Source organism: Pongo abelii, chromosome 11 (genome assembly GCF_028885655.2).
Source record: "Pongo abelii isolate AG06213 chromosome 11, NHGRI_mPonAbe1-v2.0_pri, whole genome shotgun sequence".
In the NCBI taxonomy this organism is placed as follows: Eukaryota; Metazoa; Chordata; class Mammalia; order Primates; family Hominidae; genus Pongo; species Pongo abelii.
In genome coordinates, this window is record NC_071996.2 from 146,161,579 (window position 1) to 146,184,248 (window position 22,670).

The 22,670-nt window shown below is 40.8% G+C and overlaps 1 pseudogene; it reads left to right on the top strand.

Annotated features, from left to right (window-relative positions):
- The window catches only part of LOC129047448 (tubulin beta-8 chain-like), a 29,531-nt pseudogene extending 19,864 nt beyond the window's left edge, over positions 1–9,667 (top strand).
- The last annotated feature ends 13,003 nt before the right edge of the window (positions 9,668–22,670 follow it).

Genomic DNA, 22,670 nt, shown 5'->3' on the forward strand with positions numbered 1-22,670 from the left:
CATTTGTTATTTCCTGTATTTTGAATATAAGCCATTTTAATTCCAGTGAGATGATATCGCACTGCAGTGTCAACTTGCATTTCTCTATCAATGATGTTGAGCACCTTTTCATATGCCTGTTTGCCATGTGTATGTCTTCTTTTGCAAAATATATATTCAAATCTTTTTGGCCATTTTTGACCAGGTTATTAGATTTTTTCTTGTAGAGTTGTTTGAGCTTCTTATATATTGCAGTTATTAATCCTTTGTCAGATGGATAGTTTGCAATCATTTTTTTCCCATTCTGTGGATTATCTCTTCAGTTTCTTGGTGTGTTATATTTTATTTTTCACTTATTTTTATTTTATTTTTTCATAAGTTATCGGGGTACAGTTGGTGTTTGGTTACATGAATAACTTCCTCAGCGGTGATTTGTGAGATTATGGTGTACCCGTTACCCAAGCTGTATACACTGCACCATATTCATAGTCTTTTATTGCTCGCCTCCCTCCCACTCTTCCTCCCAAGTCCCTAAAGTCCATTGCATCATTCTTATGCCTTTGTGTCCTCAGAGCTTAGCTCCTACATATCAGTGAGAACATACGATGTTGAGTTTTCCATTCCTGGGTTACATCACTTAGAACAATAGTCTCCAATCTCATCCAGATCACAGCAAATGCTGTTAATTCATTCCTTTCTATGGCTACATAGTATTCCATTATATACATACATACATATATATATATATGTATCTCACAGTTTCTTTATCCACTTGTTGACTGATGGGCACTTGGGTTGGTTCCACGATTTTGCAATTGTTAATTGTGCTGCTATAAACATACGTGTGCAAGTGTCTTTTTTGAATAATTTATTTTCCTTTGAGTAGATACCTAGTAGTGGGATTGCTGGATCAAATGGTAGTTCTACTTTTAGTTATTTAAGGAATCTCCACATTATTTTTCATAGTGGCATACTAGTTTACATTCCCACCAGCAGTGTAGAAGTTTTCCCTGTTTACTGCATCCACGGCAACATCTACTGTTTTTTTATTTTTGGGTTGCAGGAGGTAAGGTGGTATTGCATTGTGGTTTTGATTTGCATTTCCCTGATCATTAGTGATATTGAGCATTTTTATTTATGTTTGTTGGCCATTTGCATATCTTCTTTTGAGAACTGTCCATTCATGTCCTTAGCCCATTTTTTTGATGGGGTTGTTTGTTTCTTTCATTCTGATTTGTTCGAGTTTGTTGTGGATTCTGGTTATTAGTCCTCTGTCAGATGTATAGATTATGAAGATTTTCTCCCACTCTGTGGGTTGTCTATTTACTCTGCTGACTGTTCCCTTTGCCATGCAAAAGCTCTTTAGTTTAATTAAGTCCCAGCTATTTATCTTTGTTTTTATTGCATTTGCATTTGGGTTCTTGGTCATGAAATCCTTGCCTATGCCAATGTCTAGAAGGGTTTATCCAGTGTTATCTTCTAGAATTTTTATAGTTCAGGAATTAGGTTTAAGTTCTTAGTCCATCTTGAGTGGATTTTTGTATAAGGTGAGAGATGAGAATCCAATTTTATTCTCCTACATGTGGCTCACCAATTATCCCAACATCATGTGTTGAAAAGGGTGTCCTTTCCCCACTTTATGTTTTTGTTTACTTTGTCGAAGATCAGTTGGCTGTAAGTATTTGGGTTAATTTCTGTGTTCTCTCTTCTGTTCCATTGTTCTATGTGCCTATTTTTAAACCATTACCATGCCGTTTTGTTAACTATGGCCTTATTGTACAATTTGAAATCAAGTAGTGTGATGCCTCCAGGTTTGTTCTTTTTGCTTAGCCCTGGTTTTGCTACATGGCTCTCTTTTGGTTCCATATTAATTATTCAGATGGGGATTGCATTGAATTTGTAGATTGCCTTTAACAGAATGGTAATTTTCACAATATTGGTTCTACCCATCCATGAGCATGGGGGTGTGTTTCCATTTGTTTGTGTCATCTATGATTTCTTTTCTTTCTTGTTTTTTTTTTTCCAGAGGGAGTTTTGCTTTTGTCGCCGAGGTGGGAGTGCAATGGTGTGATCTCGGCTCACTACAACTTCTGCCTCCCGGGTTCAAGCGGTTCTCCTGCCTCAGCTTCCCGAGTAGCTGGGATTATAGGCATGCACCACCATGCTTGGCTCCATCTATGATTTCTTTCAGCAGTGTTTTGTAATTTTCATTGTAGATGTCTTTTGATTCCTTTGCTAGGTATATTCCTAAGTTTTGTTTTTTGTTTTTTGCAGCTATTGTAAAAGGGGTTGAGTTCTTGATGTGATTCTCTGCTTGGTAGCTGTTGATGTATAGAAGAGCTACTGATTTGTGTACATTAATCTTGTATCTGGAAACTTTGCTGAATTCTTTTATCAGTTCTAGGAGCTTTCTAGAGGAGTCAGTAGGGTTTTCAAGGTGAAAGATCATATTGTCAGCAACCAGTGACAGTTTGATTTCCTCTTTACCGATTTGGATTTCCTCTATTTCCTTCTTTTGTCTGATTGCTCTGGCTAGGACTTCCAGTACTATGTTGAAGAGGAGTGGTGGGAGTGGGCTCCTCGTCTTGTTCCAGTTCTCAAAGGGAATGATTTCACCTTTTCCCCATTCAGTATTATGTTGGCTGTGGGTTTGTCATAGATGGCTTTTATTACATTAAGGTATGTCCCTTGTATGCCTATTTTGCTGAGAGCTTTAATCATAAAGCAATGCTAGATTTTGTCGAATGCTTTTTCTGCATCTGTTGATATAATCATGGGAGTTTTTTTTTAATTCTGCTTATTTGGTGTATCACATTTACTGACTTGCATATGTTAAACCATTCCTGTATCACTGGTATGAAACCCACTTGATCATGGTGGATTATCTTTTTGATATGTTGTTGGATTCAGTTAGATAGTATTTTGTTAAGGATTTTGGCATCTGCATTCGTCAAGGATATTGGTCTGTAGTTTTCTTTTTTGGTTATGTCCTTTCATGGTTTTGGTATTAGGGTGATACTGGCTTCATAGAATGAATCAGGGAGGGTTTCTTCTTTCTCTGTCTTGTGGAATAGTGTGAAAGGATTGGTATCATTTCTTCTTTGAATGAAAGAAGACATTCTTTGAATGTCTGGTAGAATTCTGCTGTGGATCTGTCTGGTCCTCGGCTTTTTTTGTTGGTAATTTTAAAGTTACCATTTCAATCTTGCTGCTTGCTTTATTGGTCTGCTTGGGGTATCTAATCCTTCCTGATTTAAGCTAGGAGGGTTGTATTTTTCCAGGAATTTATCCAACTCTTCAAGGTTTTCTAGTTTATGTGCCAAAAGGTATTCATAGTACCCTTGAATAATCTTTAATATTTCAGTGGTGTCAGTTGTAATATCCCGTTTCATTTCTTAGTGAGGTTATTTGGATTTTCTCTCTTCTTTTCTTGGTTAATCTTGCTAATGGTCTATCAATTTTATTTATCTTTTGAAATAACCAACTTTTTGTTTTATTTATGTTTTGTATTTTTTGTTGTTGTTGTTGTGTCAATTTCATTTAGTTCTGCTCTGATCTTGGTTATTTCCTTTGTTTGCTGGGATTGGGTTTGGCTTGTTCCTGCTTCTCTAGTTCCCTGAGATGTGAACTTAGATTGTCTTTTTGTGCTCTTTCAGACTTTTTGACGTAGGTATTTAGGGTTATAAACTTTCCTCTTAGCACTGCTTTGCTGTATCCCAAAGGTCATGATAGGTTGTGTCATCCAGTTTGAAGAAATTTTTTACATTTCCATCTTGATTTTGTTTTTCACCCAGTGCTCATTCAGGAGCAGGTTATTTAATTTCCATGTATTTGCATGGTTTTGAAGATTCCTTTTGGAGTTGATTTTCAGTTTTATTCCACTGTGATCTGAGAGACTTAAATTTATTGAGACTCGTTTTATGGTCTATCTTGGAGAAAATTCCATGTGCTGTTGAATAGAATGTGTGTTCTGTGGTTGTTGGATGAAATGTTCTGTATATATCTGTTAAGTCCATTTGTTCCAAAGTATAGTTTAAATCCATTGTTTCTTTGTTGACTTTCTGTCTTGATGACCTGTCTAGTGCTGTCAGTGGAGTATTGAAGTCCCCCACTATTATTGTGTTGCTGTCTATCTCATTTCTTATGTCTACTAGTAATTGTTTCATAAATTTGGGAGCTCCAGTGTTAGGTTCATGTATGTTTAGGATTGTCATATTTTTCTGTTGGATGAGACCTTTTACCATTATATACGGTCTTTCTTTGTCTCTTTTAGCTACTGTTGCTTTAAAGTTTGTTTTGTCTCATATGAGAATAGCTACCGCTGCTCGCTTTTGGTGTCCATTTGCATGAAATGCCTTTTTCTACCACTTTCCTTAAGTTTATGTAAGTCGTTATGTGTTAGGTGAGTCTCCTGAAGGCAGCAGATAGTTAGTTGGTGAGTTCTTATCCATTCTGTGGTTCTGTATCTTGTAAGTGGAGCATTTAAGCCATTTACAATCAACATTAATATTAAAAAGTGAGGTACCATTGCTTTCATCATGCTCTTTGTTGCCTCTGTACTTTGTTTTTGTTTTTTGTTTTTGCTTTTTAACTTGTATTTTTGTTTTATAGGTCTTGTGTGATTTATGTTTTAATGAAGTTCTGTTTTGATGTGTTTCCAGGATTTGTTTCATGATTTAGAGCTCCTTTTAGCAGTTCTTACAGTGCTGGTTTGGTAATGGCAAATTCTGTCAGCATTTGTTTGTCTGAAAATGACTGTATCTTTCCTTCATATATGATGTTTAGTTTTGCTGGATACAAAATTCTTGGCTGATAATTGTTCTGTTTGAGGAGGCTGAAGAAAGGGCACCAATCCCATCTAGCTTGTAATGTTTCTGCTGCAAAATCTGCTGTTAGTTTGATAGGTTTTCCTTTATAGGTTACCTAGTGCTTCTGTCTCACAGCTCTTAAGATTCTTTCCTTTGTCTTAACTGTGGATAACCTAATGACAATGTGCCTAGGCTAAGATATTTTTGTGATGAATTTCCCAGGTGTTATTTGTGCTTGTGGTATTTGGATGTCTAGGTCTCTCACAAGGCCACGGAAGTTTTCCTTGATTATTCCCCCAAATATGTTTTCCTGGCTTTTAGAATTCACTTCTTCCTCAGGTACACCAATTAGTCTTAGGTTTCATCGTTTAACAGAATGCCAGACTCCTTGGAGTCTTTGTTCATGTTTTCTTATTCTTTTTTCTTTGTGTTTATTGGATTGGGTTAAATCAAAGACCTTGTCTTCAAATTCTGAATTTCTTTCTTCTACTTGTTCAGTTCTATTGCTGAGAGTTTCCAGAGCATTTCACATTTCTAAAAGTGCATCCAAAGTTTCCTGATTTTTTATTGTTTTTTTTTTTAATTTAAGCTATCTATTTCCTTGAATATTTCTCCTTTCACTTATTGTATCATTTTTTGGATTTTCTTGCATTGGGCTTCACCTTTCTCTGGCCCCTCCCTGATTGGCTTAATAACTAACCTGAATTCTTTTTCAGATAAATCCATGATTTCTTCTTTGTTTGGATCCATTGGTGATGAACTGGTGTGATTTTCTGGGGGGTGTTGAAGAGTCTTGTTTTGTCAGATTACCAGGGTTGGTTTTCTGGTTCCTTCTCATTTTGGTAGACTCTGTCAGAGGAAAAGTCTAGGGCTGAAGACTGTTGTTCAGACTCTTTTGTCCCACGGGGGTGTTCCCTTGATGTAGTACTCTCCCCCTTTTCCTATGGGCATGGCTTCCTGTGAGCTGAAGTGCATTCATTGTTGTCTCTTTTCTGGGTCTAGCCACCCAGCAGGTCTACCTGGCTTTGAGCTGGTACTAGGGGTTGTCTGCATAGAGCCCTTTGATGTGAACCATCTATGGGTCTCTCAGCCATGGATACCAGCGCCTGTTCCAGTGGAGGTGGTGAAGGGTGCAATAGACTCTGTGAGAGTCCTTAGCTTTGGTGGTTTAATGCTCTATATTTGTGCTGGTTGGCCTCCTGCCAAGAGGTGGTGCTTTCCAGGAAGCATCAGCTGTAGTAGTGTGGAGGGACTGGCAGTGGGCAGGGCCCTAGGACTCCCAAGATTATATGTCCTTTGTCTTCCACTACCAACTTAAACATTTGTGACAATTTCAAGATCCGAAACTTATGTGTAATTGAATTTACTCTGGTAGCTTAAGTTCTGGTAGCTTATTTTCTTATATGCTTCAATCTTTATAATTTAGTTCCCACATGAGGGAGATCTAATATTGGAAATATTTTCAATGTGTATGTTTATGTATTTACTCTAGTTGTCCTGGCACAAGGTTATCAATGTTGCTATGTGACCAGCCATTGGCTTTTCACATTTACAACTCCTCTGAATTTTTTCTTGCCTCATTTCTGGTGCTGGGAAATTCCGATATTTTCTCCTCATCTCCATTGTACATTTTAGGGATTCTTGAAACTTTTGATGCACAAACATCCACACTTTCCACATAAGTAAAATATTTTATTTAGGTATTTTCTAGCAGACACTGAGCTCTCATGAGAAATCCTCAGTCTCTTTATTTGGAACACTCCCTCCCCAGTACTCCATATGGAGTAGTTATGTGTAGAATGTGATTACTTCATTAATATGTCAAAATATGGATACATTTTGAACATATTTCTGAAGCTGTAATCCCTTTCTTGATGAATAGTACCTGCACATGAGCAGAATTGATGTTTTCTCTGGAGCAGTAAGTTAGCACTGGTAGAATCTGTTCTGTAATCCCAGGTCCTTGGGCTCCAGTGTCAGTGCTTCCTCCTTAGATCCTCCCTGACCCTGTAAATTTACCTCAGTCTCTATTTCTTAATCCAATAGCTATTTAAATTGATCTTCAATTACTTTGTATGTGGCCAGATATTATTTATGAGTTATATTCTAATTCATATTTTTCTGATGTAATTTCAGAGAGCCTAGAAAATATCACCTAGTGAATATCTACTTCCATGAAGTCAGTGACACATTTTTAGGTCTTAAACTTCAGTATTTAAAATATTTGTCTCTGGAATTTGAAAATAATATGTATGCCTTGTTTACTGGATAAAAAGGCTAATCACTTGTTCATCTGATTAGTAATCAAAGTTTCTAAAATTTAATACTTGATGTTACTTTATGTTTTATATAAATGTGTATTTCTATGACAGTTTTAGTGTCACCTAATATTTTCAGTTTTGTAATTTTTATTTATATGAATCTTTGTATTATACATTTTAATGTCATTGGTATTAAAACTACGTGTGCAAATAGCTTGAAATAGCACCTAACACATCATGGATTCTATGTAAATATTCACCATTCTATTTCATCACATTTTAACCAATTCATACCATTCTTCATTTGCTAACATTTTGTTTGTCCTCATTCAAATTTGTGTTGGTGTCCTGTCTGCATATTAATAAAAGTGAGGAGGTAGACCCAGACTTACATCTTGATTAAATACTAAGACAAATGGCACATTTTCCTAGTTCTATTTATATACAACATTACATTTGTCTCACACTGTAAATATGAGTATTCAGTTAAGTACAGCAAAATAATAATAATAATCTTAACCTTCCTACAACAGATGTTGGGATATTCACGGATTGTCCACAACTTCCTTCTCCCAACATTATTTTTATTCTTACGTCTCAACTGCCATGAAAACCTAGAAGCATGAAATACTACAAATTAGAAACAAATTCCCTGCTATATACAAATTGTAAAAGTAAACCAAGAAGAACGAGAATATATGGGTACTCATACAGCAAGTAAATAGATTAGACTAATGAAAACTCTTCATCAGTCTATCCTAGGCTCACATAGCTTCACTAGTGAATTCTATTAAACACTTAATGAATAACCAATCCTTCACAAACACTTGCAAAGCAGAGAAGCAGGAAAACATCAGTTCATTTTCGAGGCCAGTATTACCCAGATAACATCAGACAAAAGCATCACAAGAAAATAAATGTGCAGACTATTATCCCTCATGAATGAAGACAGAAATCTCCAAAAACTGTAGCAAACTGGATGAAACAACACATAAAAATGTTAGACAAGTCTGGCATGGCGGTGCACACCTGTAGTCTCAGCTACTTAGGAGGCTGAGGTGGCAGGATCACTTGAGCCCAGGAGTTTGAGGTTATAGTGAGCTGTGACTGCCACTCCACCCCAACCTGGGTGACAGAGTGAGGCCTCATCTCTAATAAAAATTAAATTAGAAAAAAAGACAATATAACCAAGTGGAATTATCTTACCAATACAAATTTAAAAATCAGTGTAATATATTAACAGAATAAAGGAAAAGACTATGATGATTTCAATGGATGTTTGACAATGTCTGACACTCATTCCTGACAAATCTTCCTGAAATCTAGCAATAGAAATAACTTCCTGAACCTCCTAAAGGACATCCATGAAAATTGAATAAATTCCACTAAGGTATATTGAAAGGCATATTGATACTTCCAACTCTATGGTTTTAAAAATTAACAATGAAATGAGAACTAATAACAGTAATCTATCCATCTGGAAAACATTAAGCACCTTTCTAACAATATTTCTTTTGTATGTGATGAAGGTAAAAATCCAGATTTAATAAGAGGAGTGCTTTTGAGAGGACTGAAATTTGGTGTTCCTAATTCTTCTGACTTACTAGCAATTAGAATCTAATTATCAATAATGCCAAGAAGACAGGAGTATTCTCCAAAGACATTAAAATGTATAACACAAAGATTTATAGTTAGGCATAACATGTAACACAAAGATTCATTGCTTGGCGTAACAGCATTTCATATTTGAATCATTTAATAATAATGTCATCATTGCGTATTCTCCTGGAAATAACACACAATACAGACTTCAAAAAATCAGAGCTTTTGCTGGGGATATATGCTCCTTCCAAAGGCGATTAATTGTGTGCAATATTCTGAGAATTAATTCCTCCAAAGGTAAAGTGTGGCTATCTGGGCTTCTGGGAATATTCCGAAAATCCACATATTCTAAAAATCTTTTCCACTACAAACCACCATAAATGCTGGACAACAGAATATGTGCTCAACTGCGCAAATTATACTTTGGGGCTTTTGTACAGTTTTTGCATAGAAATATTTAAGTGAATATAAATTAATTGAAATGTTTTCCAGGTGGATATTGAGGAAGAAACAGAAAAATCCAAGATAATCCCCTGTGGAAGAAAATTCTCCAACCCAAAACTCAACCGAACTCAAAGCGCTGAAGAGCGCATCAATTAAGACCTGTCAAATATAATCACATGATCTAATAGTTTTAAATATGCAAAATAAAGAGCACCAAAGTCAATGTCATTCAGAAATAGCAACAACAAAACCAGAGCACCCTGATGCAATTAGGCCTCAAGGAATTCCAAAGTAGTGTATTAGGTATAGAAAATATATGTGTAATTAGAAATGTTTACAGAAATTAGAGATGTGTTTTTAAAAAAGATTTGGCCTCTAAAACAGTTAACAATTCCAGTAAAGAAGAAAACAGAAATTCAATGTTTGATATACATACATCAAAGTAAATTTTAGGAAAATGAAAGATCTGTGTGATGACAGAATCCAAATTATATAAAATGTAGAAATCTCAATATTTGTTTTTACACATTTTAAGGAAAAAACAACCCTGAAAGCATAAAATGCAGAAAATTATGTTAATAAGTCTTGAGTTTTCAAGTCCCTCTCACTGACTTTGGCACTTAGAGAACAGCCAGCACAGGCTCAGGATCCCCTAACGGGCATTTCTGCCAAGGAGACCATCCTCATGAAAATGGAGCAGAAAGCTATGTGCACAAGATGGATGGATGCTCCTCTCCCAGAGACCAGAAGGTGCAGGTGTAGAGGTAGTGGGCCAGGGAGGGGCTGTGAGCACCAACCCGGGAGGGGTGGCTAGACCTCCATTGGACCCTCCTGTCCGCAGGGGCCTCAGAGGGTTCCAGCAGAGGCGAGTCGTAGGTTCCCTGTCCCATGGCTGGCCCCTGAGACTTGCTTCACCTGCCAGCTCTTTCCACAAAGACATCAGGATGGCAAACCGAACCCAGCCCCCTCACAGAGAAAGGGGATTAATGTCAGGGCCCATGCCCATCCTGGCCTTTTCAGTCACTGTTTAAGTAGTGAATAGGTTAGGCCAGAATGTGCTGCTGTGGCCCCTGGGATCACATCCCTGGAGGGAATTTGCCTGTGGTTGTGAACTGAAGGGTGAGGCTGGATAGCCCACTTGGGGTTCAGTTAGCTGAGACTTAGTTTTCAGCTCAGTTCCCTCTGCCACTCCTGGGGGACTTGGGCTTGTCTAGAACAGGCATTGAGGATGGCGTACAGCAGACATGCTGAGCTGTCAGGTGGGTGCCAAAGGGTGAGCATGAGGCATCCCGAGGGTTGGAGCCATCAGAAGGCCCTCAGGTCAGCTCAGAGCCAGCCCAACCTGTGTACCTGGAGCTGCAGGGTGGGCGCTGGGCAGTGGGCTGGTCAGAGTGGACTGAGAAGCCAGTCAGGGAGGGGCTTTCATTGCCCATTTTCCTGCGGTGTAAATCAAGTCCCCAAGGCCACAAGCCAGGTGGGGCAGAAACACTGGGCTGAGGCATCGCCTTCTCTCCTCTTGGCTCACATAGGCCCCTGACTTTCCTGGGCTTGCCTGAAAGTGAGAGAAGATCCCTCTTCTTGTGAGGGTGGACACAGAAGTCACCAGTCACGTGTGGTGAGGGGGGCTCAGGCACCCCCAGAGTCTTTGCAGGGCAGCACCCACTACTTGCTGGCTGGACCGGGAGGCCAGGCTGGGACATTGTGGGAACTGAGGTCGCCAGTCCCCGCTATACCTCGAATCTATCCCCACCCTGCAACATTGGGCCAGCTCAGGCTCTGCCACCAGCTCCCCACATCGTCGTCCCTCAGAGCCCTAGGGTTGGTTCCCCCTACCTAGTGTCTCTGGCGCCTGCTCCTCACTCTCAGGCCTGACAAGCACCCAACCCCCACACCTGTGTCTTCCTGAAGGCGTGGGTGTTGGGACCCCTGGCACAGAACTCACAGCTTAGCTACATGTGTGTCCCAGACTTGCTTAATCAATGGAGCAGTGAACTCGCTGCTTCTGGGGTGCAGTCTCCTGCATTTCATGGGTCAGGTAGACAGGCTGCTTCCCCTTCACCCTCAGGTGTGCGCACACAGAGTCATCTCCACCTGCAATCCAGTCCCAGCTGAAGCCGCACGCTGTGCAACAGAGGCCTGCACACGACCTCGCTGTGCACACAGCAGGGGCTGCCCTCGGTCCCTCCCTCTCCCCTAAGGCCCCTGCCTCCCAGCCCCACGACCCACAGGAGGAGCCAGTCCCCTAGCTCAGGGAGCCAGGGTGGGTGCGGCCTGGGGACTGGGCGTGGCAAGCTGGCCCATAGGGTCGTCCCTAGCACCTACCAGAGCGCGTACGAGGGAGCCGAGGCTGCAGCGCCGGGTGGGCAGCGAGCTCCCCGGAGACCCACGCAGCGGGTCAGGCGCCAGCGGCCTCCAGGTCTGGGCGCGGGCCGGGCCACCACGGCGCGGCTTCCAGCTCTGGAGAGTTTATGGCTCCTGTCCTGGGACGGCTCCGCAGCCGCCAGGGAGGGACTGGAGGGACCGCGGCGGGGACAGGCTGCTGCGCCAGACGGCCCTGGACCGCCGCTTACGCCCCTAAGCCGCCCTCCCAGCCCAGGTGACCCGTCGCCCTACCTGGGGAGCATCGCCCTCCTCCGCCGGGGCCCGAGCCCGGCGTGGGGGTTGCAGGCCGGCGCCACAGCCTGAGGACACCGCGACCTCTGCCCCGGGGAGCGCGCCGAATGCCGGGTGGGGCTGCTGTTGCGGGCCGTGGAGCCGCAGCCCCGCTGGAGGGCAGGGTCCGGCTGGGCGTCGGGGTCCTGGCAGAGACCGCGGCGAGGGCAGGAGCAGGTGCACCGGCCGCTGCACAGGCGCCGCCAGGCTCCCGGACATCGCGGGCGCGCCCCCTGGTGGCGGCCGGCTCCGGAGCTGCGGGAGGGCGGTGCCCAGTTCCCAGCCAGGCGGCAGCGCGAAGCTCCTTCCCCGCGTGGGGGAGTGGGCGTGGCCCAGCAGCCCGAGTGCCTCGCTAGTGAAAAAGCTGGGGTTGGAGCTGCCACGGAGGGAGGTGTGGGGGCCTAGGGGGCTCTGCCTGGACCTTCTGGGTGTCCTCCTGCGACCTCAGGTTCCTCACCTGTCCCAGAGGACTGATGGGCTGCTATGGCAGGGTTGTTCGGAGGATTAAACCAGATAGTCCCAGTAAAGCCCCATTAGCTCCCCTGGCCTCTGGATTTTTTTTTTATATTATTTTTCTGGCTTTCCTAGGAAACTTTGCGGAATGTGTCCAGGTGTTGAAGCGGGAAGGCTGGACCCCCTCCCTTGGCGTCGCGGTTCCTTCCAGACGCCCCCTCTTCTTAGGCTGTTTTCAAGCGCACACCCGGCAACATGTGCTCTACCCAAGAGGGCTTCACAGATCTTCCTATGGGTCTAAAACCGGAAAGCTTTGTTCCCTGACCCCTGCCCTCATGTCACCCCAAACCCAAGACTTTTGGTGGAGCGGGCTTCAGACTCGAGTGTCAGTTTAGTGCTTTTTCCCTAAGGTCTGCCCAGGGCTCTTATGACGGGGTTAGGGTTAGGGGTTAGGATTAGTGTTAGGGTAAGGGTCAGGGTCACGGTTAGGGTTAGGGTCAGGGTCAGGGGTTAGGGTCAGGGTCAGGGGTCAGGGGTCAGAGTTAGGGTTAGGGGTTAGGGTTTGGGGTTAGGAGTTAGGGTTAGGAGTTAAGGTTAGAGGTTAGGGTTGGGGTTAGGGTTAGGGTTAGGATAGGGTCAGGGTCGGGGTCGGGGTTGGTGTCGGGTTCGGGGTCAGGGGTCGGGGTTAGGGTTAGGGTTAGGGTTGGGTTAGGGTTAGGGTAATGTAAATAATTTCACATTATTACTACTAATAAATTATTATTTATATTACACTATTACATAATGTAAAGGCTATTAAAACATGTTTGTCTTCAAAGAATGGCCTTGGTTTCTGTTTGCAGTGTCTCCTCATGGAAAGGTAGTGCGTTCCTGCTAAATCATGGACAAAACGGGCCTCCAGGAGCTACAGGCTGCAGCAGCAGCTTCTCTTCTACGTCCTTCACTGCCTGATACTGTTGTTGACTTTGAAAGCTTCTTTCGGTCTAGTTTTATCAACAGAGCTAGTATTTCATGAGGATCTACTACATACCAGGTTCCAGAAAGCTAAATGCCTTTTGTTTGTTATTATTCACCAAATACAAATTACAACTCTCTTCTCATTACTCATACAACAAAATTTAGCTGAGGGAGATTGAGTGACTTTCCCAGGGTCACACAGCTACTAAGAGCAGAGTCGTATTTAGATTCATGTGGGAATACTGAACGCAGAAATGAACCAGCGGAAACATCCTACGTTCCAAAAGCCTACTGAAGCCATTTGTTCTTATTTTAAGGAAAATCTTTAGGCTAATTTTAAATTCCAAATACCTATGAATGGCAGAGATCTACAGATTTGATTCTGATGTAAGAAATGATGCTCACCTGCTGGTTACTGCTACCACCCCACAACCCTGAGCATACTGGACAAATGTCTAAGCCTCGTGGTTAGTGGGGACAATGCTGGTGGAGTCTGAAGTTGTCATGCAGTGACTCACTCAAGCTTAGGCAGATTTGGTGATATATGACACAGAGATGCAAAGAAATGCTGTAGCTGATACACACAGGATGGCTCTGGGAGATGCAGAAGGAGCACATCACCCAAAATAGAGCTAGACAGACATCTTTAAGGAAGGAGCAAAGGGGCTGCATCTTAAAGAATGAAGAAGGGTTTTGTCATGAGAGATGGGGCAGGAAGTTCTTGAGAGGCAGAGGGAGAGCATGAGAATGTTGGGAAGGGAGGAGAGATTCTTATACTTCTGGGAAGCTGACAATCCATCAGCATGTCCAGAAGGAAAATAAGGTGGAGGAGCAGAAATAGATGAGGCTGGATATAGAAGCAGGGCTGAAGCTGTGTCGATTGTGGTAAAGAGATGTGATTCTATCCAGAAGGCAATAGGTAGCATTCTAAACAGAGATCTTTTAAAACACGAATCAGCAAATATTTTCTGTAAAGGGCTAAATGTTACATATTTTAAGTTTTCCAAACCATATGTTCTCTCTCTCAACGACTCAGCTCTTCCATTATACCATGAAAGTAGCCAGAGATATTATATAACACATGTATTGGCTGTGTCCCAATACAACTTTACTTACAAACGCAGACTGTGTCAGACATGGTCCATGCATAGTAGTTTGCCACACCCTGTTTTAGAAAGCTCAGGTTTATGATGTGATGGAGAATGCCTACAAGAGCTCTTGTTTTAAATGGTAGAGTGAACATACACTGGAATTCTATCCTGCTTGACCCAAGCTCTTGATAGTGAAAGGTAGAAAAGATAGATAGTAAATAGATAGATAGATGATAGGCAGGTAGATAGATAGATGATAGATAAAGAAAATACATAGCTGTTCCAGAAAGCAGAAATGGATAACTTCATGAACCAAAAGCAGAGTAATATACTTTAGAAAGGAAGCAGGCTGCAAAACCCACAGTGGCAAAGCAAATTGAATTTCCAACTGCCTCTTGTAGCCCCTTCCTGCAAGTAGTCATAGCCCAGGGTGTTCGACTTCTTCCTCTGTTTTTTGTTTGTTTGTTGTTTGCTTTTCTGTGGGGTTTTTGTTGTTGTTGTTGGTTTTTGTTTTTGTTTTTTTAAATTCCCTTTCCCTGCTTTTTTGTCACAGCAGCCTTTGTCACTTCAAACGCCGCAAGTGTTCTTTAAAAAAAAATTATATCAACCTTTCAATTAAAATGCAACATGTCTGAAACTTGGTATCTGGAGAGGTGAGATGGACAAAGGAGCCCTTGTTACTGCACGTTTTCATTCTCCAAACTTCACCTTGCACACAGTAACAGACAATGCACAAAGCCACTTCCTCATGGACTGAAATTCTGAAATCCTTTTATGCCTGGCCTTTCCATCCTTCAACTTCCCCTCTCCCACGCTGTGAATGATTGTACTGGACATTTTTGTTTTAATCTCAGTGGCAGGGGAACACAGGTAGCTCTAATATAGCTGTGACCCAGATGCTTGTGTTTCTAGCATGTATTTATTTTGCAGCAAACATTTACATCCATGATTTTTCACTGTCTTTTGAAAATAATTAGGCAATATCTCATCTGAGGTAGGATGTTTCTAGTGGTTGTGTTCTGAGGGAGAAAAACTAATCTGTTCTCTTTCCACAGCGTTCTAGGAACAGTAAGAGGACTTTGTGCAAGAATAATTTGTTTCCACACTACAGAGTGGGTAATAAGCAGATTAGTGAAAACAATTCTGCTTCACTTCAATAACAGCCTCCTCCAACTCATTTTTTCTCAACAAACTTATTTTTCCAGCAGAAGAATCCCAGACTTCTTAGAGAACCCAGTGACTTTTTGCACCTTAAATCTGTGAAATCCTCAGGTTTTCTTCTGCCATATCCATAGTTCAAACAAAGATGAGGCAAAGCTAGACACATTCCTGAAGGAACCCAAGAAATTCCTTTCTTTCTCTCTCTGGAATGAAACGAATTCTCTAGACTGCCAGTTCTAACCTTCAAAAACCAAACCTGTTTGTGAGATCTCCTTCAAATACTACTGTAGACCCCAGTGTTTATTCATTAATTTTTTTAAATATTTGTTTTATTTGGAATCAAAGTATTTGTAATTTTAGTATTTGTATTAATATAAGGGAGAAATGTTTAAATCTGTCTATGCCATATGTGCCTCTGGCTTATTGCTCAATTAATTGTAGCCTCAGGCTAAACTTTGGTTTCTGTCTTTAATTTTTGTGAGGAGAAATATAACTGATCTCAAAACATCTGCTTTTATTGTAGGGACTTGTGCTGCCATCTCCATTCCTCTCTCTTTTCTTGCAATCTGGGTGGAGGTTCTTTAATATGAACACTTCAACCACCTTCACTCTCCCGTGTCCACTATCAGCACACTCAAACTTATCCAGCCAAGGCTGTCATCTTAGGCCAGGGATTTTTTAGGAATCTATTTTGCTGTGATGTGGCTGGCACCCCTTTGACTCACTGTATCACCCCAGGGTTCTTTTCATTTTAGAAGCCCAAGAGGGCAGAAAAAGAAGTAGGTGAGCAATTAAACACTCTGAGTCAGGAGCGTCTCCCCTTGTGTTAAGCAATGTTGTAGAACATCGTATTTAGTAAGCTCTTTGCAGATGAGCCACGTGGCTGCTGAGCACACATGCCTGCTTGCTGCTGTGAGCTCAGACACCATCATCATTAGTCTTTTCAACCTCTGGAGGGAATTGTAAGGGCCACTTAATAACCTGTAAATCATAGAGAGTTAAAGATGCTTCCCCAAAACACTGATGACAGAATGAAAGGTGAAGAGTGTTAGCCACAGGTCAAAAGTGCAGGAAAGTCTCTCAGTGTGGGTTGTTGAAGAAATGCAGGTCTTTTTCTTTTGGAAGTCTCCCTAGAATGGGGTCAAGGGCCCTGCCCATTCTAGGATGAAAAATTGGGATATTAGACACCCTCAGATATTTATCCCAAGTTTTCATTTTGGGCTTTTAATTAGTTTGTTCATCCATCACAATCTCAAATGCTAAGCAAGGCATTTGAATCTCTCCACAGTCCAAATCAGCACCGTCCTTTAAAGTTGAGTTTCTTATTATTCTCACCGGATATACCTTATTTATCCCACACCCACCCCAATAACATATCGTGCCCACTGTTATCTTTGAGAAAACACTTGAATTTTACTCAGCCTGGAGCGCTCTTCACATGTCTTGTCCAGATCCAGTTCGGACTCATTCTTCAGCCGTGATGCATCCTCAGGAGGATGCATCCTCAGGAGGTCCTGACAACATGGGCCCAAGGTGGTCGGGGCACAGCTTGGTTTTATACACTTTAGGGAGACATGAGACATCAATCAATATGTGTAAGATGTACATTGGTTCAGTCCAGAAAGGTAAGAAGGCCAGACAGGGGGCTTCCAGGTCATAGCTAGGTAAGAGACAAACGGTTTCATTCTTTTGCATTGCTGATTACCGTCTCCAAATAAGGCAATCAGATATGCATTTATCTCGGTGAGCAGATGGGTGTCTTTGGATAGAATGGGAGGCAGATTTGCCCTAAGCCGTTCCCAGCTTGACTTTTTCCCTTCAGCTTAGGGATTTTGGGTCCCCAAGATTTGTTTTCCCTTCATAAGGTGTTCCTATGAGCATTAATTATTCATTGTGTATTTTATTACACAAATAAGGCACAGATTTTTAAAAAATCATCAACTTCATGGCTACCTATATAGACATAATTACATAGAAGCTCAACTAAATTTGCAAACATTCCAGATTTTGGGTTTCCAATAATTCTTTGTGATTCTTTAAAAGGTAAAGTATTTTTTTTCCATAAAACATAGCAACATTTAAAATCACCCGTAGAATGTCCTGCCATTTTTGTTTTTCTAGTTTCCTCATTTTCTGCAAAGCCTCGCTGACGAAATGGACTTTCCTTTTATACTCTTCTGTTTTAGAAAGCATTGTGGTAAAACATTGAATCATGATGGTCATAAGTTCTGTTCACATTTTTTCTTTCTTTGAATATTTTTTCCCAGTGGCCAATATTTGATTCTGTTGTATTATGGCTAAAAGGTAGGCATGGCAACAAAATAAAGGCAAGAAGTCTTTGGAATAAGTGATCCCATCACAATCAATCAGTTTGCCATTGGAACATATTTTTACAAAGTCACTCTTTTGAAAATATTTAGCTATGAATTGAAACAGAGTCTGTAAGGTTAATATTTTTCCTGGTCTAAGGTGAACAGCATTTTAGGTTGTGTCCATGAACCCAGTACACAACCACAGCACAAGAAACAAATACGATAATTAAATTTACACATATGTGTTACTACTGTAACAGAAAACGTGTAAAGAACATTTGTTTTGATTTATATATCAGTCTGCACTGTTTAATTTTTTGTGTCATAAATGCTCTTATTTAAAAAAACAGGACTAGTTAACAGTGTCAATTACTAGTCATTCATGGTATAAATAATTAAACAAGGAAGTGTTAAAAAAACAGTGTTTTAAATAAAGTTTTATTTTACATCTTTTTTTTACTTACACAGAAATTGTCAAAAAAAAAAAAAGCAGAGATTTCCCACGTGGCCGCAACCTAGTTTCCTCTCTTATTAACATCTTCTATCAGTGTGTCTCACATGGCTTATTAATATCTTACATAATTTGTCACAGTAAATGAACCAATACTGATAGACTATTATTAACTAAAGTTCATATTTCATTTGGATTCCCTTAGTTCTTCCTCTGACCCAGGATCCCATCCAGGATCCCACATGACAGATAGTCATCACGTGGGCTCTTCCTGCCTGTGACAGTGTGTCAGGCTTTCCATCTCATGATGACCTTAATAGTACTGAGGAGGATTGGTCAGGCATTTTGTAGAATGTCCCCCATTGTCACTTCATGTTCTCAAGGTGAACTGTCTGCTTTGATGTTCACTTGGATCATTTGGCAGAGCTACTGTTTGTCAGATTTCTTCACTGTGAAGTTATTTTTCCTCCTTGTCCATATTGCATGTGTTCTTTTGGAGCAAGTCACTATGCAGAGCCCACACTTACGGAGTGAGGAGTTGGCTCCACCTTCTTGATGGCTGAGTGTCTACATCAATTATTTGGAATTCTTTTGCAAAGGAGATTTCTATGCAACTCCATTTGCTTATTCACCTATGTATACATATACAGACACCTAGATAATTACTTTAAGCTTTAGTTATTATTCGACACTACAGCATTATGTTGCACAATTCATTCCTGTGTTGGCCGTTGGTAGCTGTTTTTATTGGCTCTTATTTTTCTTTGATATATTTTAATTTTTTTTAGTACTTACTTACTTTCTGATACTTCAAGGTTATCCTGGCTCCTATATTTACTGTCCCAGTTCTAGTATCAGACATTTCTTCAAAGAGCCTGATGTCTTTCAGAATGGTAGGAAAACTTACATCTGGCTGCTGAATTAGCACATTGTATCTTGTCCCTCATTAGCAATGCTAGGAAGTATATGTATGTATCTAACCTACCTACACACACCTAATTATAAAGTTTTCTATGTAGAACTGTGTGTCTATATTAAACTAAACATAAGTTTACATTGATGTCTCCACCTCTGATCTACTATCACATGAATCATCCTAGACTTCTTGCTTTGCTAATTTGTAACCTCCCACTTCAACACTGAGAAACCTGGTTCCTACCATCTGCGACTTATGTAAGTCATTGTTTTATTCCAGATACAGATACTGTGGTTTTACAATTGTTCACAATTGCTTCTGTTGGAAAGGACTTTATAAAATGGAATCCAGTGATGAAGTATAGTTCATTTTCCTTCAGCCTACAGATTCTATTCATTTTCAAAGTGACTTAGGTCAACACCATTTTCTCTGCACCTTCAGTGAGTTTTTACCTACATTTGTGTCTTAGTCTATTTTGTGCTTCTGTAACAGAATACCTGAGACTGGGTAATTTATAAGTAAAAAAGGTTCATTTGGCTCACAGTGCTGGTGGCTGGAATGTCTGAGACTGGGCAGTTGCATCTGGTGGGGCCTCAGTCTTTTTCACCTCATGGTGGAAAGTAGAAGGGGAGCAAGGGGTGCACCAGAGATCACATAGCAAAAGTGAAAGCAAGAGGGAAGCCAAGGAAGCCAGACTCTTTTTAACTACCTACTGCTGCAGGAATTAATCCATTCCTGTGAGAGCAGAACTCACTCACCCCCATGGGAGTACATTAATCTATTCATGAGGGATCCATCACCATGATGCAAACACCTTCCACTAGGCCCCACTGCCCCACACTGACACAGTGGGGGTCAAATTTCAACATGAGTTTTTGCGGGGACAAACCACATCCAAACCATAGTAATTTGTAGCATAGTTAAATTCTTTTTCACATGATGTATTCTGTCCTGGGATACTCCACACCCTGAGTAATTTTATTTAATTTGAATAGAGTTTGATTTACCCATTTGGCCATAAAATTCTGTGTATTTTGACAAATGCATTGTGGCAGGTATCCCACTATTAAAGTATCATATGGAATGCTTCAAACCCCCACCCCATGGAGCCAATGGCTTCCCATCTGTGTAGTTTGCCTTCTCCAGTGTCTCATTAAATGAGGTCACACTGTGTGTATCCTCCTTAGACTGTCTTCTTCCACTTAGCAATGTGCATGCAAGATTCACTCATGTCTTTGTGTGAGTTGATAGCTTGTTCCTTTCTATGGCTAAATAGTACTCCATTGCATGAATGTACCACAATTTGGTTATGCATTATGGGGAGTAAAACCTTCCTCTTCTGGCTTTGTTCCAGGGTTGAAGACCTTCAAATTAACTGACAATAGATATATTAGTAGGAGAGACAATACTTGGGTTCTTATTCCACAAGTATCATTGTAGGACAAAATTCATCAGATGGCAGGATCCAGTTTACAAAGAGGTAAAAATAGCCCAAAAACAAGAAACAAGACTAGAATCTGATAATCCACAATAGCTATAGTTTTCCTCTGAAAAAATTTTTTTTGAGACAGGCTGTTGCCCAGGCTGGGGTGCAAAGGTGCAATCTCAGCTCACTGCAACCTCTACCTCCTGGGTGCAAGTGATCCTCCCTCCTCAGCTTCCTGATTAGCTGGGACTACAGGCACATGCCATCATGCCCATCTCATTTTTGTATTTTTGGTAGAGATGGGGTTTCACCATGTTGACCGCTGGCCTTGAACTCCTGGCCTCCCAAAGTGCTGCAATTATAGGCATGTGCCACCATGCCCTGCTAAGTTATAGTTTTCCATTGAAACGTAAAATTTCTCTCTGTAATAACCATCATTTTTTATCGTAATCAAAGTAAGACTATTCTTGTTTTAAAAATAAGTGTAGTTTTGTTAGATTTTGCTTGATTATTTATGTAAGTGCAGCAAGAACAGGAGATGACCACATAGGTGCTTTCAAGTTTCTTTGCTGGAAGTTTTCATACAGAATCTTAGATTTGACTTTCAAAAGCCTTATTCAGGCTAAAAGCCAAGCTAAGAACATACTATCAAATTTCAGCTGCAGTCCTTATAGCTTTGTGTGAATTCCTCTCTTCTTGAAGCCCCCAAAATATCCCTAAATTCCTGGGATTATGTCCTGTTATAAGGTTCTTATTGGACTTTTGATAACAACTATATCATCATGAAAATAAGAGTATTCAGTAAGAATTTCAAAATTCTGGAGAAATCAGGCAGAGAAAAAAGATAAATGCGTCATTTCTGTTTACAAAAGTATAATCTACTAAATTGTTGTAAGTTACAGTTAGATTAAGAGAAAGAGATTTCTTAAATCCAGAAACTAGAACATTAAAGAACCAAAAGTGCTCCAAAAAGCTATAAAATTATAATCAATTTTCAACAGTTCATTCAGTGCCATGTAATCAATTCCAGTCTTGTTGGATCTTGGGTTAGCAGTGTCATGAACCCATCAATTTCCCAACCAGACTTCTGGAGACCTTCACTGAGTCAAGTGTATGGTCTTAAAGTTATTTAAGCAATGTCATCAGAACCCTATAACCAGAGTACCTGTCATAGTCTTTTCCGTGAGTCTCAGAGGGAGTCCTGTGTTGGAGATGAACATTCTGACCTGTAGCTGATTGCAGGAGTTTTCAGGAAAGCATCAGAGGGAAGTAATATCTAAATGACAAAGAGTATGAAATGGCTGTGATGAAAGATCTGAAGAGAGTTCATTCTACCACAACTGACAAGGATATTCAATTTTTTCTGTGGCATACAACATTTATTTATTTATTTAGAGACAGAGTCCTGCTCTGTCGCCCAGGCTGGAGTGCAGTGGCACGATCTCGGCTCACTGCAAGCTCTGTCTCCCGGGTTTATGCCATTCTCCTGCCTCAGCCTCCCGAGTAGCTGGGACTACAGACGCCGCCACCACGCCCAGGTAATTCTTTGTATTTTTAATAGAGACGGGGATTCACTGGGTTAGCCAGGATGGTCTGGATCTCCTGACCTTGTGATCCACCCGCCTCAGCCTCCCAAAGTGCTGGGATTACAGGCGTGAGCCACTGCGCCCGGCACAACATTTAAAATAATAATTGGAATTATGACTCATTACTCTATACTGGCACATAGCATGGATAAGGAGGACATTGACAAATTTCCAGGAATTTTATATAATTTCTGAAAACATAAAATTTTACCCACACAACTATAACACAGGGAAGGTTAGGTATCTCTTTTTATTTGTATCTTATGTATCATTTTCCTTATAAAAAATACAACCTACTTTACTTGCAAAACATGCCCCACTTTTCTTGCATGCTTTGCATAGAGTTGTTTCTAGTTATTCTATTATTTCTAGTAGTTTTATTTACATGTATTGATTATAATTTTAATCTTAGTAATCTTTTATTTTCCAGAGAAAACTAGGAAGTAGACAGTTATAAACTGACATACATTAGGTTAGAAAATGTATGAATATACCATCTCCCAATATCTAGAGGGATGTGTTTCCTCATAACACAATTCCTCAGTGTGGCAGAAAAAAACATGTTTATTAA